Raw genomic sequence first — 18,360 nt, 5'->3', positions numbered from 1 at the left:
GGTGTGACCCAGGCACCCGATGGCTATCCTCTGTCACATCCTTCACTTTCCTTACGAAGCGTGACCACCTGCGTCCTTACTTCCTGCTAACATGCCTTCTCCTCTTGCTTTCGTGACTTTCTGCACTAATAGGCTCCACATTCTTATGAATTTCTTAAATCACAGCGATGACAAACAGTTGAATAAGAAGCTCATCTTAGCTGGCAATGAAGATCTCTTACGTGTGTGTTCTGTTTACTTACGTTGGTTTCTCTTTTAGATTACATATTGTTGGAACTCCCTGCAACATGTGGCTGAGGGCAGTTTTGAACAAAGAAACAAGAGCTCCATTTTTTCCCTAGTTGATTTTTTAAAAAAGATTATTTATTAATGAGAGACACACACACACACACAGAGAGAGAGAGAGAGAGGCAGAGACACAGGCAGAGGGAGAAGCAGGCTTCATGTAGGGAGCCTGACGTGGGACTTGATCCCTGGTCTCCAGGATCACACCCTGGGCTGAAGGCATCGCTAAACCGCTGAGCCACCCAGGCTGCCCATCCCCAGTTGATTTTAAAATGATTTCTTACTCAACTATGTACAACTCTGCTAGATACAGCGGAAGATATAAAAGAAATATAAGATAGAGCACTGGCATCAGGGAGCGACCAGAGAGGTCAACAGTTTTGAGCACCTGCCGTCTGCCGAGCACTGCGAAAGAGATAAAGAAATAAAACACAGAAATATACAAGGAATATTTATATTAAAATGATAAATGACATGTGATTACATATTCAGTGAATGATACAAATGATCAGAGACGAGGTGATTCTGAGCGAGGAGAGAATATTGTAGGATGGAAGAGGACCCAAGAAGGGACATCTGGAATGATCTTTCCAAAATGCCAGTCTGCCATCAGCCTGTCCCACTCCATTGAAAATCCATCCCAGGAATCAGTAATTTTTTTCCAGCTCTACTTCTGCAGCCTCATCTCTTGGACTCTTTCTCTAGAATTTGATGCTCCAGCCATACTGAAAATTGATCTCAGTTTATCAAAAGTTCTAGTTTGTATACCTCAGAACTTTTACTTAGACTTTCCTTCTGCCTGGGGGATTAAAAAAACAATTTCTTGCCTTACTAATCCTTACAGATTCTTAGAGCATTTCTGAGATATGCCCTGGGTTCCATATCTGGGTCAGGAGCTTCCTTGTCCTCCTGTATTAATTTTTCTGTAATGACTGTAACATCCTTGTTCCCCCCTTAGACTCTGTTCACTGAGAGGTGAGAAGCCCATCAGCTGCTTCACGGTCCATCCCAGGACAGTGACTGAGGTTGGGTAGAGCAGGGCTTTGCAGGTTTGTGGGATTCTCACAACCCAAAAGGAGCAGGTGGGGCTGGAACAAGGCAGGGAATGACTGACATTTTCCTAGCACCTTCCTTGGCCTTGTGACAGGGACCCTGAAGCCATCACCTCTTCGTATCTTCATGTGAACTCTGCGAAATCATTACTTTTATCTGCATTTTAGAGAAGAAGAAACTGAGGGTGAGAAAGTTTAACTTCCTAATTTGAGATGACATAGCTGGTCAGTTGTGAAACTAGAATTTAAATCTGGGTCTCCTTGACCCTCAGGGTTTGTTTGGGGAAATGTTTATTCATATATTGAAATTTTTTTCATCATATCAATAAATTGAAATTTTAAGTTGATGTGATGCTAAGCACTCAGGATGGATATACACACAAATACTAGATGGGAGGTACCATATTTATGCTTGTCTCACAGGGAAGGATACTGAGGCTCAGATAATTTGGCCAGTCCAAAGCCAGCCCACTAGCAGGGGAAGGGTGCGCAGGGCATGAATCCTGGCAACATGACTTGGGGCTCTAGGCTCTGGAGGAGGGTTAATCACCCAGCCTCGCAGGTCAGCTGCCTGGATTTCAGCCCTGACTCTTAGAATTCGTACAGCTCTGGGTAAGATACTTCACCTCTCTGAGCACCTATGTCCTTATCTGTGGTTTGGAGGACTAAATATAAAATCCTTTGGACAGAGTCTGATGTAGAGTAAATAATAAATGTTAGCGTTTATGTCTGTCTTATTAGTTATTATTGTTCAAGGTCTCATTTCATCGAAGATCAAATCTTTGCTGCCTCTTTTATATATCACAATATTTTGGGGAGCAGCTTTATTATTAAATAAATTTTGAGTTAAATTTTATAAAGAATGTTCCAAGGAATCAGAACCTGCAACAACCATTACTCGATTTTGTGATGAATTTCATTTCAAGTGAAATTTCAGAGGCCATGAATTGAGATAGTGGGAGAGAAATATGCTGTTTTCAATTAGGAATGTATTAACAGGTTTACACAAAGCCTTGGAGAAAAATCTAGACAGCAGCTGCAGGGGTAAGGAACGGAGTAAGGGCCCATGTCTTGCTTTCTTCACAATTGAATTTTTGCATACGTGTTGGTAGGACTATTCAGCTGGCTTCATCACCTTGTCTGTAGCAATTTGAGTACCCGCCTCCCCTAATTCTTGATTTGACTTAATGAGATGTGTTTGGGATTTTTCTGCTTGGTCTTGGAGCTCTGTGTACTACGGCATCAATACAAACCAGGTAAGCAGAAAAGTCTCAGTTCAAAATCGGCTTCTATTGAACATAACTATCTGTAAGCGACTATCATAGTTTCAGGTGAATTTTACCTTTGTTTTAATATGAGATATTAAAATCTGTTACCATACTAACTGGTGAAATCTCTTGAATTTCATGTAATTAAAAGATTACAGGACTGAGACCCAGAGATGTTTCATCTTCTTTCTAATACAGAACAGCAGTAGAAATACTCTCACCTTTCTGGGCTTTAGTTTTCTCACATACAAAATGAGTGAAACGGACAGGATTAGAGGTCAGCAAACAGCAGACCACATCTTTCCTGTACATATTGCAAGATGGCCCATTGGTGTAGGCAATATCTCTGGCTCCTTTGGTGATGCAAGAGCAGGGTTGAGTAGTTGCAACACAAAGCCTGAAATTTTTATGGTCTGGTCCTTTACAGAAAAAGTTTGCTGAGCCCTGTGTTGGATTATCTCTAAGAGAATTTCAAACACACCTCCACTGTTTATCAGTGGAGTAACCTTGCACAAGTCACTTAAACTTTCTGGGTCTCCGTTCCTTCATGTGTAAAGAGGAAGGATAGTAAGAGAAATGACTTCATAGTCTTGTAGATTAGCTTAATTGAGATAATCCATGGAAAGAGCATAGTGCAGTCCAAGTACATCATAAAGACATCCCAAAACGTAGCCATCCATCGTCATCATCTTCCTTCTTACTAAAAGTGGTGCTAAAAAAAAAAAAAAAAAAAGTGGTGCTATCATTTTCTACTTTATTAAAAAAATAACAATATATTTCAAGTTACATGTAATCTACACAGTTTTATTTTAATATTTTTGGGGCTTATATCTCATGGTAAATTTAAAGCTATGACCAGGAATCTCTAGAACCGCTGCAGTAATGTCACTCCAACATGCTGGGCCCACCTCCCATTGACAGTTCTGAGGCTTCCTCCAATCTCTGCACAATGACTGGAAAGAGTTTATATAACAGGAAAGCAGCGACCTCTCCACATATTTTACATAGTTAAACAGAGCCACCATTCTATGGGTTTGAGCAGGGAAATGGCATAATCACAAAGCTTCTACCCTGATATTCAATCCATAAAGCCCCATGTGATAGATAAGGAGGATGTTACTTCAATAGCTCAGTTGTCTACGGGCTTAATCTTGACGGCAATAAATCTCGTTGTCCTTTACAGTTGAAATTCATTTTCCCCAAGCACAAGAAGGTGCAGGGACACTCTTCTTCGTTCTATTTTAGCTTCTTTGACCAAACACAACCACAGATCTCTGGGGGTGGAACTGGCTTGTTGAGTCAAGAATCCAGGTACCTGGCAGCTCCAGTATTTTTCTCTGTGTGCCCAAGGTCTGGGGAGGGGCTACAACTGCTCCAGGGCCACCCCAGGAAAAGCTCCTCCACTTTCATAGAGGAAAGCAAAATACTCCCCTGCTTGTCTTCCATCTCAGAGTCAACTGCTGAATGCTAGTCGGTGCTCATCTCTAGAGCTGTGTTACATCTGCCTCCATAGACAGAGCTACTGTTTGCATCAGAATAGATGCTAAAATCCTTTCCAAAAGAGCAAAATGATAATGAGCCCAGATATAAATGAAGTGCAATATCCAACACATGATTTTATGTCAGTGTTACTCAGTTATGAGGCTGTAAAGAAATGAATTCTGTTGTGGTGAATGTCAATACTTTACACTGAAGGTTCAAAAAACCCACAGTTTTTGAAGTGTTTCAAACCATAGGGAATAAAAATGGAAGTTTCCAGTAGCTTGTCTCTGCAACGAAGAAGTGGAAATTGAAATAAAGAGAGCAGGCAATTGGGACTCCTGACGCAACCAGGCTTATGTTCCTGATTCTCAGTGCCTTATTCAATTTTAATCAGACAAAACAAGTTCTTCAAATGTGAGTCAATAGCATTAGCTTCTTAATTGCTTCTAAATTATTTTTCTTTTTTCTCCTAGACACTCTTATTTGATGTCATGTTGAACCATGGTTTTGTTTTTCAGAAATATATTTATGCAGACAGCTCACCACGGTGGTACAAATGTTGCTGCGACTACAAACTGGATGTCTAGATGTACACATACACAAAATGTCCTTATGTAGAATCTGATCTGCTGGATGAACAAGCACTGTGGTATTTGGCCAGATGAAGGGAGACTAGGGATGATTCACATGTGAATGAGGCACACATTCACCTTTTGGTGAATCTCTTTACCTTTTGATTTAATCTCTGATCTGCAATGGATGTTCCCTCTCACGCCTTTTGCTCTCTTCTGTGGCTGTGATCAATTTACATGATGGTGAGTGGTCAGAAGCTGAAACTGGTCACACTATCGTAAAAACAAAACACAACAAATACACAAAGAAAGTATGGATACCATTTAATACCCACTGGGTTTGAGAATAGTTTCCTTCTTATTATTTCTTATGATAATTAAGTATCTGATTGGAAATTTAATTTGGTCATTTAGTCATTCACTCAGCAGAATTCCACTGTGGCCTACATTATCTTGACCACTGTGGATACAGAGAATATGAGAGGTCCATTTCCCTGTCCTCACAGATTTTATAGGTCAGAAGTAAAAGCAGGCATAGAGACAGGTAGAAAAACAAAACAAAACAAAAGACATAGAGAGAGGTCCTTAGTGAAGAAAGTGGAGAAAGAAGATTCAAGACTGAAATAGGCTTTTTCTACAATTATTTTCCAAAAAATAAAGTATAATATAATGGGATCTCAGTGTCCCTCCTTCTCTCCCTTACCTTCACCACTACATACACAAAAATTCTGTTATTTCTTTTCAATACCTGATTCTACCATAAAAGTTTTATTGCTGTGGCTTCAATCATAAGAGCTTTATTGCTTTGGCTTACAGCTTTACCTATACAAATGCTGCATATCTGAGTGTACGTGTATAGGCATCAGAGAAAGAAGGACTCCTTAGGTTGTTATATGACTTTTAATTATGAATGAGATCCAACTCCTTTCTCAAAGGATTAGATTAAAAAATAGGAAAGAGAGCAATGATATCTGCCATGCAGGGAAGAGTTGGTGAAGGAGAATATAGAACTCTTCTGCAGAAATTGGGCAAGGGATTTCTACCCTCCACCTTTCTCTATTCTCAGGATCTTCTCTTGAACAACTGAGGGTTCAGAAGAAGTCTTTCTTCATATCTTTAAAGTTTCATTCCCAGCATAAGACCCATATTCTGAAGTGATTAGCCTATAACATTAACTGCATTAGCCTCTAGAGCTTCTTTCTATTACAGCATTAGAGAGCCCTGAACCTTACTTCATAGACTTCATTTATTTCAGCCCCCTTCTCTTTCAGCTTTAGTGTCAAGGGCAAATGGCAGCTTGAGCATCATTCTTACAGTTGCATGAAACAAAATTTTCCAGTAAGCCATGTTGCTCTTTCATGCTATGAAGCTGGCTGTGCAGTATTGGGTCCAGACTTGTCCAAATGGAACTTCCATCGTGGGCCAAGGTCACAATTTCTTAGACTGGATCCTACTTTCTAAGGTGGGTTTACCAAGTTGCTTCCTACACACATATTCAGAAGACTGTGGCTAGAGCTTCTTGGACATGGTTGCTGACTCATTTTTTCCTAATATTCGTATGGGAAATCCTAGAAGAAGAGCACAAATTGTAATTGCCTCCATTATATCCAAGTTAACTGTATATATTAGACTTTTAGCAATGTACTGTGGTCCAAAGAAAGTACTTCTAACAGGTTTTCAGAAATGTATAATATCGTTTTCTTTTTTTTTTTTTTAAGGTTTATTTATTTATGATAGACATAGAGAGAGAGGCAGAGACACAGGAGGAGGGAGAAGCAGGCTCCATGCTGGGAGCCTGACGTGGGACTCGATCCCGGGACTCCAGGATCGTGCCCTGGGCCAAAGGCAGGCGCTAAACCACTGAGCCAACCAGGGATCCCCTAATATCGTTTTCATGTGTTTACTCAGACTTACAAAGAAATTTGTTTTGCTTTTGGGTTTTTTTTGAGAATTTTCAATCGGGATGTAGGTGACTAGTTGTTTTTCCATCATAGTACTAAGAATTAATCACAAGTGTCTTGGAGAGTGGCCTTATCCCCACTGTATGCACATCACAGTGACAATTTCACCTCTCCATGACCTCTGGAAGTCGTTATTAGAAAGTGGATAGTTTTGCCAGTCATTTTTGTGTGTTATATCTAAGGAGAAATAAAATGGAACAATTTTTTACTTCTGTGGATTGTGACCATTAATACCTGCAGTAAATATTACCTTATGCCCTGAGTCAATCACATTCTGAAGGTGGTACTTGTAGCTGTCCCTTGAACTTCTTCATAACAATGCATAGCCCCAGGGCCTCAGGTCAAGAGGTCAGCAGAGAAAAGAGGATATAATTAATTTTAAAATACCTATGGCTTCTGATATATATATTTTTAATGTCTGAAAAGCCCAGGTGTTAGTAGTTGCAATCTTACTGAATACACCCCAAAATGTACTTGATTGAAATAAGAAACAAGGCAATTCATTTCAAAAACTGAAGTCATACTTAAAATGAAAAATAAGTCCAAAAGGTATAACAAATAAATAATATATGAAAAAGTTGTTAGACTTCTGTATGATTTAAATATCTCAAACCAAAAAAAAAAAAAGTCAATGGCTTTATCCTTTAATGGCATGTAAATCTCAAGATTTCCTCGGAGTAGAAAGTTGCTACCATTAATGGTAAGAACAAAATACCCCATATAAAAAGGGAGGTAATGTAGCTTAATTTTTCCTTAAAAGTATGAGTCAAAAAGCTAGAGCAAAAGTGCCACAAATATTTTAACAACCTGCATATATATAAAATACAAATGGGAACAAATTAAGCTCTCCTTCATAAAGGTGTCTCTGGACAATTACTTGCAAGTCAATTTGTGAAGGACATAGAAATATTGCTTTCTGGTTTAGGTCTTTCTGGAAGCCACAGTTTTGTTAGTAATTTTGAGTAATTGTGAAGACTGCTTCATAATATCTAGTTTAGTGTGGCAACTTCTAAGAGGCCACCATCGTTACACAAGCTGAACTTTGCCTAGAAGGGAGCTAGGAGCTAGTTCCTCTCTTAAGATTAAGCTTTGCCAAAGTGGTATATTCTCCCCACCACATGCATTTTATATTTGCCTCTCTTTCATTTATCTCAAACCATCATTATCAACCTTACTATTAATTCAACTACCAATGTCACAAATATTGGCTGCCCCAATTTATGGTCACAACTTTCTGGTTAGCAGCACCCCCTACCCCACCATTTAGTCTTGATATGCTCCCAGAGGTGACAAGCACTTAAGTAGAATTGCAGGTAAAGGGCATGGGTGAGAGGGAATTGGGTTTAATTCTCAATCTTGCAACTTGCTATTTAAATGACTTCGAAGAGTCTGTGCCACTGTTTGCTCATCCATAAAATGGAGTTAAAAAATCTTCCCAAAGGATTGTGAAAATTAAATAATACAATAAATGCACATAAAGTACTTGACTCTGTGCCTGAAAAGAGTAAGGACTAGATAAAGAGTAGTCAGATTAGATATTTTCGTTGCTCTTGCTGTTATCATAGGCTACCTGAGGTCCAGGACCTTCCTTTTCATATCCTTTCCCCCGTTCTACCTGAGTCTAGCAGCTATGACCTTATCAGAAAGCTTTTAAATCTGTGGACCCTAGGATATCCTCACCCGGCAGCAGAAAAATAGCTCAGAGTTATCTTGAAGCTACTGACTTGGTAAAAATCCACCTTCAGAAGGAAAACTCCAAGGCACAATCAAGTCAAGGAGGTAAATGTCAGGATGCTGAATCTTGGGGCAATAAATCTCGTATCCTTAGTGAGTAGACATTCCAAGGTTGTGGCTGGCTCACCTATATCTGAGTGTTTTACTGGTCTTGGACGCAATTGAAAAACTGCCCCCCCCCCCACTGTCTCCATCCAATTCTCATATGCCCACACTGAGAACTTGGCACCATGGGCCTTATCCTCAGCCATAGGACCTGAGCACTGGGTATGTCCTGAGGGGAGCCTGGTTCTAGGGTGGGAACCTGAGGATGAGGCTGGGAAAGGCCTCTCCTATAGTTTAGGTGCGAGGTAAGCAAGTCAAAAAAGGTAGCACCCTTTCATTAATTTCTTTGTAAATTGTCTAGTTTCAGTTTCACTTTCTTTTCTCATGAACTCTAATAAGGTCAATATATTGTCTTATTTTTTTTAAGGCTCCACTTTTTGAGAGTGTGTTAAGAGAGAGGGATTATGTCTCACTTCCTAATAGCTAAGCTTTTGAAGCCCCCACAGGATTTAAGGGGAACTATCTGAAAATGGACATCAACAAGGCTGTCCCTTCTCCCCTGGGGTTTCAGAACAAGGGCAAAGAGAAACAGCTGCTGGTAAGCTATGACTTTTCCAGGTCCATCTGTGTAATTCTCTTGATTCAGCCCTAGGAGACCCAGGACAACCCTTCATTCTCTGGTCTCTGCTAACACCTATTACCCCACTGTCTTGGTCGTGTAAGTGGAAGCCTAACACTTATCATGTCATATCCAAAGCCCACACCAAGTATATCTGTTAGAATCTAGGGGAGATTTCCAGAGTTTCCCCAGCAGTGTTTCCTTTCCACAAAATTTAGAGGGGAGGAGCTACTTCTGATTTTCCAGTTAGCAGAGGATTTAAAATCAGGCAAGGCATTTATAAGGGAGGAAGAGGTGGATTTACCACTGTCACATTCCAGTGTGAGAGCTGAGTGTTGCTAGGGGACCCTTCATCTGGATTGGACACCAGCCCATTGGCAATGAATGGGCTTGTGGCATGGAAAGGCAGGATATAGAGCAGTAGAGGCTTGCACTACCAAAGGCTCAAAATTAAAGGCCCTGGGCCACTCTGGGAAATATAGCATTCCCTGTGGGCTGCAAATCTCATGCATAGTCTACAATTTCTTTAAATCACTGGATCAACTGCAGTAGACAAAATTCACAATATTAATTCAAACATTTTTTTAAAAAAGATTTTACTTATTTCTTTGTGAGAGAGAAAGTGTGTGTGTGGAAGTGTGAGAGTGAGAGAGAGATAAGAGAGGGAGCAGGAAAGGGAGAGGGAGAAGCAGACTCCCCACTGAGCAGGGAACCCAACACGGGGCTCAATCCTCAGATCTTGGTATCATGACCTGAGCCAAAAGCAGACGCTTAACCAACCGAACCACCCAGGTGCCCCTATTTCAAAATCTTGAATGTACCACAGGTGTTTACTCTTACTTTCATTAACTTAAATTATCAACATGGTTTAAAATAATAAGATTTTTTTCCTTCTTAATGCTTTTCCTTATCATAGACAATGGTTTGAAATAAAATATCATGGCTGCTATGTGACTAAAATCTACTTTTAAACAGTCATACTGAATTCCTGAAAACTCTAACAAACTGAGTTGCCTTCCAGATTTAGCCTTCACTATTGAATTGTGAACAGCATGACTTTGCCATTGCTAATAATACACACACTCAGACACACACACACAGACACACACACACACACACCGGTGTATACATATATATTTATGAATGATATTATATATTGCTTTAAGATCTTATCTAAGAAATTGGAAATCCTTTGTAACTTGCTCCTTTGCTTTTTTGGCATTCTGACATTTTTACAGATGAACAATTGCTCAATATGTAAAGTTTAAATGGCTCTCTTTATTCAATAAAGTATTGTATTATTGAATGAATTACAAAGAGGCAGTATCCTTTGCACATTAACTTTGAATCTGCTGCTTAGAGCAAAATCCTGGTTTTCTTTCAGATGCTAATAACATACTGTCCAGGCAAAGGAAAGTTATTCTCTAAAAGGATTTGGTAAGACTTGGTTTGCTTTCATTTTTTATTTTGCTTCATAATGATTTCTTAACAATAACAGAGTAACTTTTTTCCTTACTGTCCATTATGGTAATTTTAACTCGGTGCTTTTCTGCCTTGGGTAAGTTAAAATATTATTGATTGTGAAATAATTCAATGAAGAATATAATCCTCTTCTGATGGGTCCTGTTGATGGAGATTTTATTTTTTTTATAAAGAGAATGAAACAAGTTAGTCCTTTCTTTGTGCCCTGATTAACTATGGTGACTGTAGAGGGTTTTGGAAGATGAAGTTTGAAGAAATCTGAATCACTGTTAATAGGTTAGAATAATGAATAATATGAGTGCAAATGAAAGGGAGTCTGATCATCACCCTTTAGGAATCTTCTGGAATTAATTATAGGAATACTCATTCACTCTTCCCTATCAAAGTGCTGTTTGTGGTGAAAAATAGCAGACCAGTGAAGGTAAATCACACATGGTATGTCAGCAAGAGCCAAGTCTTGAAAACTGAAACCACAGTATGTATGTCAAGAGTGGGAATTTAATACAAGGAGATGGCTACACAAGTGTTGAAGGAATAAAAGCACAGGGTGAAACACTGAGAAAATACAAAGACAGCTGTGGACAGCCTCAACTCCTGGGCTTAGGGAACAAAGGGAAAAGGACAGACTTGCCAGAGCTAGCAGCTTTGAAGAACTGGAGCTCTGACTTCTGAGGATGGGATGTGCAGAGCTTGTGGGAGTACCTCTGAGGTAGCAATATAGGACCAGTTCCTAGATTATCAAAAATACCTAGAGGTTGAAAGAACTGCTGCTTTTGGAATAAAGTATATTGCTGAGGGAATACTAATGGGAATAGCAAGAAAGCAGGGAAAAAGAAATCCCTGTACTCCTCTTCCACTCCTCCATTCTCTTTTTATTTGCTCCCTACTCATGGAAAGCTGGGGAAACTATAGGCAAAGGAAAAATGTAGTTCTCAGAGTCCCAAATCCCACATCATGAGAGTCTGCAAAGGAGGATCTGGAGTTGAGTGGCAGTAGCTTAATCACTAGTCCACATGGTTTCATAGAAAGGTAGCTTGTGCCTAGTCTCAGGCTTAGGGTCATAAATAGTGTTGGGGGAGAAGGAAGCATGGCAAAGTGACTGGAACCTACACATCTTTCCCTCATTGTGGCAGTGCTAATAACTCCTGACACAATGTGCCCAATCAAATGTGATTCAGTCTTGAAGCTCCAAATACTTAAGGAACACATGGGTCCTTTCCTCTGTGTGTCCCTTTCATTTTAGTCTCTAATGTCCATCTCAAGCTGTCAGAAAATGCAAGAGGAGATGAGATGTAAATTTAAAAAGTCACCTTAAGTTGGCTTTTCACTTCCCTGAAGCTTTGCGCCATGGCTCCATGTTGATGTATCTTAAGATAAAAGAGTTTCAGAACTAGAAGTGAGCTAAAGTTCTGGACCAGACATTTTTATAGATGGAAATCTGAGTGATAAGCAAGTTACGTAACAAGAATATATTTGTTAGCAAAGTTAATATTGGCTTCTTGGATTCCTAATTCTTAGGCTCTGGCTCATTGTACGCTACCACACCACCAGCTACGACAAGTTATTTCATGCAAGTTTGTACATGTATTCGCTGACCTCAGACAGTATAATGAAATCACACAAAACTGTATTATGATTATTGCCGTGTTGCCAGTCGCTATCATTTCCAAAGAAGATATCAAACCTAGACCCATGTCTCTTTGTCATCTTATTGTGCTATTACTTTTGGCCATGATTTTTATTGAATTCCAGGTCTCTATAGGTAGTAAAATGATATATTGTGCCTCACCAGCTGAGAAAACAATGTTCATTGCTACTAGAGCCGAATATGAAATATAATTTTGCTAAACTAGGGCCAGCTGGCCAAATCAATTCTGCTGTTGTCCTAAATATTACAAAGAATATGGTTGACTCTTTTTACACTTTAAAAAATGTTGTCTGAATTTGTTTATGTATTGCTGTTTTGCTGTGTGTGTGTTTTTTTTTTTTAAGATTTTATTTATTTATTCTTGAGAGACAGAGAGAGAGAGAGAGGCAGAGACACAGGCAAAGGGAGAAGCAGGCTCCATGCAGGGAGCCCGATGCGGGACTTGATCCCGAGACTCCAGGATCACACCCTGGGCCGAAGGCAGACACTCAACTGCTGAGCCACCCAGGTGTCCCTGTGTTTTTATAGTGTATATTTAAAATAATTTTTTGTTCTTCCTTCCAATATGTATACTTACAGAAACTATAGCAGAAACTTTCATAAGACCAATACGTATAAAAATTTATTGCATTTAAAAGTATTAGCATTTGATTAGGTTTCTAGCCCTTCAGTTTCCTATAATTTGGTTCAATAAATTCTTATAAATTACTTATTTTAAAGTAGCCTAGAATTATTATTATTACCAAAAGCAATGGTGAAATGTGAGCAAAATTATCTTTGTCTCAGAGTAGATAATAGTTTCACAAGGTTGTTCACATTCAATTTCTATTTGTTATGTAAGAATTTCTACCCATCCCATGACCAGCTAAAACTTTTCCTCCACAACATCAGCATTCTTCATCACCCTGAACATAAAGGGTGTAATAATTAGCTTTGGGAAAGTTTTCACAAAAAAGATGGCCTTTGAATCGTGTTTTGAAACAATGGAGAGAAGCATCTGTAGCAGGGGAATCAGCATGTACAATGCTCAGAAAGAGGATACTGCTCTGAAATTAAGGAACCGCATTGGTGGGGTGGAGATTCAGGCAGAGACGTCTATAACCAATTGGGTAAATACACCTGAAGCACATGAGAATGCAGACTCAAGATGAAGATCTGGCACTTAAGATGCCATTAAAATCAAGGGAGTAGGGGTACCTGGGTGGCTTAGTTGGTTAAGCATCTGCCTTTGGCTCAGGTCATGATCCTTGGGTCCTGGGATCGAGCTCCGCACTAGGCTTCCTGCCCAGTGAGGAGCCTTCTTTTTCCTTTCCTTCTGTTGTTCCCCCTGCTTATGCTCTCTGGCTCTCTTTCTCTCCATTAAATAAATAAATAAATAAAACCTTAAGAAAAATCAAAAACAAAATAAAATAAAAGGAGCAGATATAATCACCAAAGGGGAATAAAAAGAAAAGAGGCCAAAGACAAAAGCCTGAAAACCATCAACATACTGGGTGACAAGAGGAAGAGAAACCAGCCAAAGAATCCGTGAATAATGGTTGCAGGAGGAGGACTAGACCTGGCACATCCCCGGGTAGAACTGGGAAGATGGCCATTATTATATGGTATGGTACATCTGGAATGCTATATCCTACCAACCTAGAAAGGAAAGTGGAGGCCAAAGTTCTCCTCATCAAGGCAAGAAGAAAACTGAGAAACTGACTCAACTATCACAGCTCTGGAAGGATGGCAGCATGTGTATTAAACAAAGTATAAGAAGAATACAATATTCTCTATGCTAATTCTGGAAATGGTGTTTAACCTATTTGGCTAAGATTGAACAACATCCTGACATTAGTCAATATTTGGAAGACAAGTGACCTCATAAGTATCCTTAAGAATTTTATCCATGGGTAACAAAACCCTAGCAGAGAACCAGGGACAAAGGAACAGGCTATATCTCTTGAGAACTTAGAGAAAAGTAGGTGGGAACCCAGCACATCAAACAATGAACTAGGGTTCCTGAAAGGGACTCAACATGGCGAAGAGAGTGAGGAATATCACAAGGCATTGACCAGCATTAAGACCAGGTCTGAGGCCGTCTCATAACCAGGCATGTGTGGGAAAAGAAGACTGACATTTTATTCTGTGGATGCTCAATTGATATTTATTTAATGTAAACTTCACCAGTAAGCTTTAAAAAAAAACCTGAATTTAATGCAGTCTAGCTAATTATATTGATAACAGTGCTTTACTACTACCAAATTTATGAAGTATGATGTTTATACTTCTCCTTTAGCTCAAAAATGACTTTCTTTAAAATAAACACATGTAAAGGAAATAAGCTGGAGGCCTCAGAAAAAACAGTTGGATGCATGAAGGTAAAGTCACTCATGGTACCTTGTTTAGGTGTGATTTTCTTAATTATCCTTGGAGAGACTCAGTTTATACTCAGAGGGAAAAAAGCTTCAGTTCTAGTGGAAACATGAAAGTGTTAATAAAGAAAAGAAGAAAACAATTTATTTGAATATATTCAAGTAGAAAGATATGTTAGTTGAAGGCAAACCATTTTGATTAAAAATTTCAAGATTAAAGTCAGATAAATTGGCACGGGGAGGAAAAGACCTTTTTAAAAAGCCAAATAAACAAGAGTTTACTCTTTGAACAGGAACCTGTCAGGTACAAAGAGGACATTTTGAGGCCAACCTGTTTACATCAGAAGAAATGTTGATCAAGTTTGCCCTAGAAGGTAAGAGGAAAATTGCTGATTTTATCCTGCCTGCTACACCCCCAGCTAATACAAATATTATTATCAAGTCTCTTAGGTGGACTAAGAAAATTATGAATGTGTATTAAAATTTCAAAGAAGAATCTAGCCCCACTTCCCCAAATTAGTAAGTTCTTTGATTTCTAAAATAAGCTAAACAAAAGATAGGTGAGGAGATACATCTATCATTATGATAACAGAAATTTGTAGGTAAAAAAAGAAAATGAAGTCTGTGAAGCAAAGATACCTCCCTTGACTTTTATCTGTCTGCTTTCTGCCCTCTTGTCCTCATGTCTGCTACATACTCATGGAAAAGAATATCCTTTGAGCCACATTGTACCTTATATGCCAGGTTCAGTGAGGGAAAGAAGTTATCTGCATCTGACCAGACAAGGAAGAACCATATTGTTTTATTACAGCAAAGCTCATTTGGGTCCTAATGGGTAGAGTACCAATGGTGCTTCCACTAGAAAGTTCTGTATTTTTTGGTGATGAACTCAGCAGTGGTACTTTGCTTCACCTTTATTCAGAACTTAATACCTAACAACCACACAAGTGCTGTCCTTAAATCTTAAAACATAACATTCTGTTTAAATACTTTTGCAGTGGTATGAGAAGTAAAACATAAATTCATCTATGGTACTAAAATAAGAATTAAAAGCACAGTATCATCCTCTACTTTTGGCAATATGTTCACTCACATTCATTCATTCATTCATTCATTGTCTACAATGAACTACTCTTCAAGGTGCCAAGGGCATAGCAGCGAACAAAACAGAAAAAAACAAAAAAACAAAAAAAAACCGTGCAATAAGCTTACCTTTTAGAGGGAGAGGGAGAGATAAATAATAATCAAAATAAGTAAATTGAAAAATATATTAGAAGGTGATAAATGCTTTGGAAAGAATTAAAATGGGAGTGCAAGAGAGAACATTTAGGAATTGCCAGGGCCCCGGGTCTGGCTCCAATTTTAAAAAGACTTCAGGAAAGGCCTGAGAATATTTGATTCGAGGAGATAAGGGAGCAAACCATGCAGATATCTGGAGGAAGAGCAAATCTGACATAAGTGTTCCTGATGTTTTTGAAAAACAGCTAGTTGGGCAGCGTGATTGGAATGGAGTTTTTGGAAGAATAAGAAACCAGGTCAGAGAAGTAAGACGGACCATGTACATTTTTATTCTGAATGCATTAATAACAAATTGGAGGAATAGTAGCGAAAGAAGAAAAGCTAGTTAGGAGGCTGTTGTAACAGTCCAGGTGACAGATGATGGTGCTAGCAAGAGAGGTGGTGAGAAGTTGTTGGAAAAAAAATCTATTTGACAGCAGAGCCAAAAGGATTTCCTGAAAGAATAAATGTGGAATAAAGCAAGGTATTTTGCATGAGCAACTGACAGAATGAAGTTATCACTCACTCACAGGAGGAAAGCTGTGAATGGAGCAGTTTGGAAAGGTGAGAGATACCAAGGATTCTATTTTGGGGCATGTTAAATTTAAACTTTCTATGAAACAAATGTAGAGATGTGGCACATATATTTGGATATGGGAATTCAAGGCTGAGATCCAGGCTGGACATGTACATTGGAAATTATCAATATTTGGACGACTAATTCAAGTAATAGTACTGGATGAGACAGCCAAAGGTGTGGACTTAGATAAAGAGAGGGGGTCCAAGGGACACCTGGGGGTCTCAGCAGCTGGGCGTCTGCCTTCGGTTCAGGGAGTGATGCCCGTCACAGGATCGAGTCCCGCCTCGGGCTCCCTGCAAGGAGCCTGCTTCTCCCTCTGCCTGTGTCTCTGCCTCTCTCTCTGTCTCTCATGAATAAATAAATAAAAATCTTAAAAAAAAAAAAAAAAGAGGAGGTCCAAGAACTAGGACATTCTACCATTCAGATATTGGGTTGACAGAAGCAAAATAGAAGAAGTGGCCAGTGCCGTAGAGGGAAATATGGAAGCCATGTGAAGAGAACTTTTCCAGGAAGACGGAATGATCAATTTGTCAAGTGTTGCCAAGAGCTCTTGGAAGGTGGGAATGGACAACTAATGAACTTAGCCACATGTACTAGAAATTTCCATGTGACAAGGATTGCTTCAGATCTCAAAAACCAGGTGTTATGATTAAATAACCCTGTTTAGTCACTGCCAGGTTGCCATGATATAGGAATGTTGTGGTGATATATTTTAGGAATAGAGTTTTTCCGGTTGTACAAGGTTAACTATTTCATTTTAAGTTGCCTCTTTTTATTTTGTTATAGCTTTATGAGCTATAATTGATGCAAAATAAAGTATATATATATAAAATATAGTAAAATAAAGTATATATATATAAAATAAAGTATACGTTTTACATAGTAAAGGGAGTAAATATTACTATGTAATATTCCACTTTACTATGTAAAACGTATACTTTATTTTATATATATACTTTATACTATATATATATACTTTATTATATATAATTATAGGGCACTATATATTTATATAGTGCATGATGTGATAGGTTTTGACATATACTATATATACCTGTGAGACTATCACCACAATTAAGACAATAACATATCTATTTGCCCCAAAGTTTTTCTTATAACAAGTCTATACCCACCCCATGCCCAACAACCCATAGATCTGATTCCTGGCACTTTTATGTTTACCCAAATATTTTTTCCAGCTTTATTGAGATATGGTTGACAAAAATTTTATATATTTAGGATGTACAATGTGATTTTTAAAAAATTCTATTTAAATTCAATTAATTGACATATAATGTATTACTGGTTTCAGTGATGGAGGTCAGTGATTCCTGTCTTATATAACACCCAGTGCTCATTACATCACGTGCCCTCCTTAATGTCCATCACCCAGTTACACCATCCCCCTCACCACTCCCTTCCAGCAACCCTCAATTTGTTTCCTATGATAAAGAGTCTTTTATGGTTTGTCTCCCTCTCTGATTTCATCTTGTTTTATTTCTTCCTCTCTTCCCCTTATGATCCTCTGTTTTGTTTCTTAAATTCCACATATAAATGAAATCATATGATAATTGTCTTTCTTTGATTGACTTATTTCACTAAGCACAATATCCTCTAGTTCCATCCACATCATGTAGAGTGTGATTTTTAAAAGTCTACAATGTGATACATATACTTGGTGAAATGATTTTCACAATCAAATTAATTAACACTTCATTATCTTACATAATTACCATTTTTTTCTTTTCTGGTGAGAACACTTGAGATCTACTCTTTTAGCAAATTTCAAGTACAAAACACAGTATTATTAACTATGATCACCACGCCGTACATTAAATCTCCAAAACTTATTTATCTTATAGCTGAAAGTTTATACCCTCTGATCAGTATTTTCCCATTCCCTGCTCCCCACCCTGCTTTTATCCCTAGGAACTATCATTCTATTTTCTGATTCTTACGAATTCAATTTTTTTTAGATTCCACATATAAGTGGAATCACT

The 18,360-nt window shown here is 38.5% G+C and overlaps 1 long non-coding RNA gene across 1 annotated transcript in view; it reads right to left on the bottom strand.

Moving 5' to 3' along the window:
- Nucleotides 1-511: 511 nt before the first annotated feature.
- The window catches only part of LOC111096377, a 352,626-nt gene continuing 334,777 nt past the window's right edge, over nt 512-18,360 (bottom strand). Inside the window, exons 9-10 of the long non-coding RNA XR_005361180.1 lie at nt 4,818-4,932; nt 512-3,317 (exon numbers count right to left, since the gene is read on the bottom strand). This is a non-coding gene — a long non-coding RNA (uncharacterized LOC111096377). The remainder of the gene's footprint in view (nt 3,318-4,817; nt 4,933-18,360) is intronic.

This window comes from Canis lupus, chromosome 6 (assembly GCF_011100685.1).
Source record: "Canis lupus familiaris isolate Mischka breed German Shepherd chromosome 6, alternate assembly UU_Cfam_GSD_1.0, whole genome shotgun sequence".
NCBI classification, from domain to species: Eukaryota; Metazoa; Chordata; class Mammalia; order Carnivora; family Canidae; genus Canis; species Canis lupus.
The sequence above is the reverse complement of the archived record's forward strand: the minus strand, read 5'-3'. Positions and strand labels throughout refer to the sequence as shown.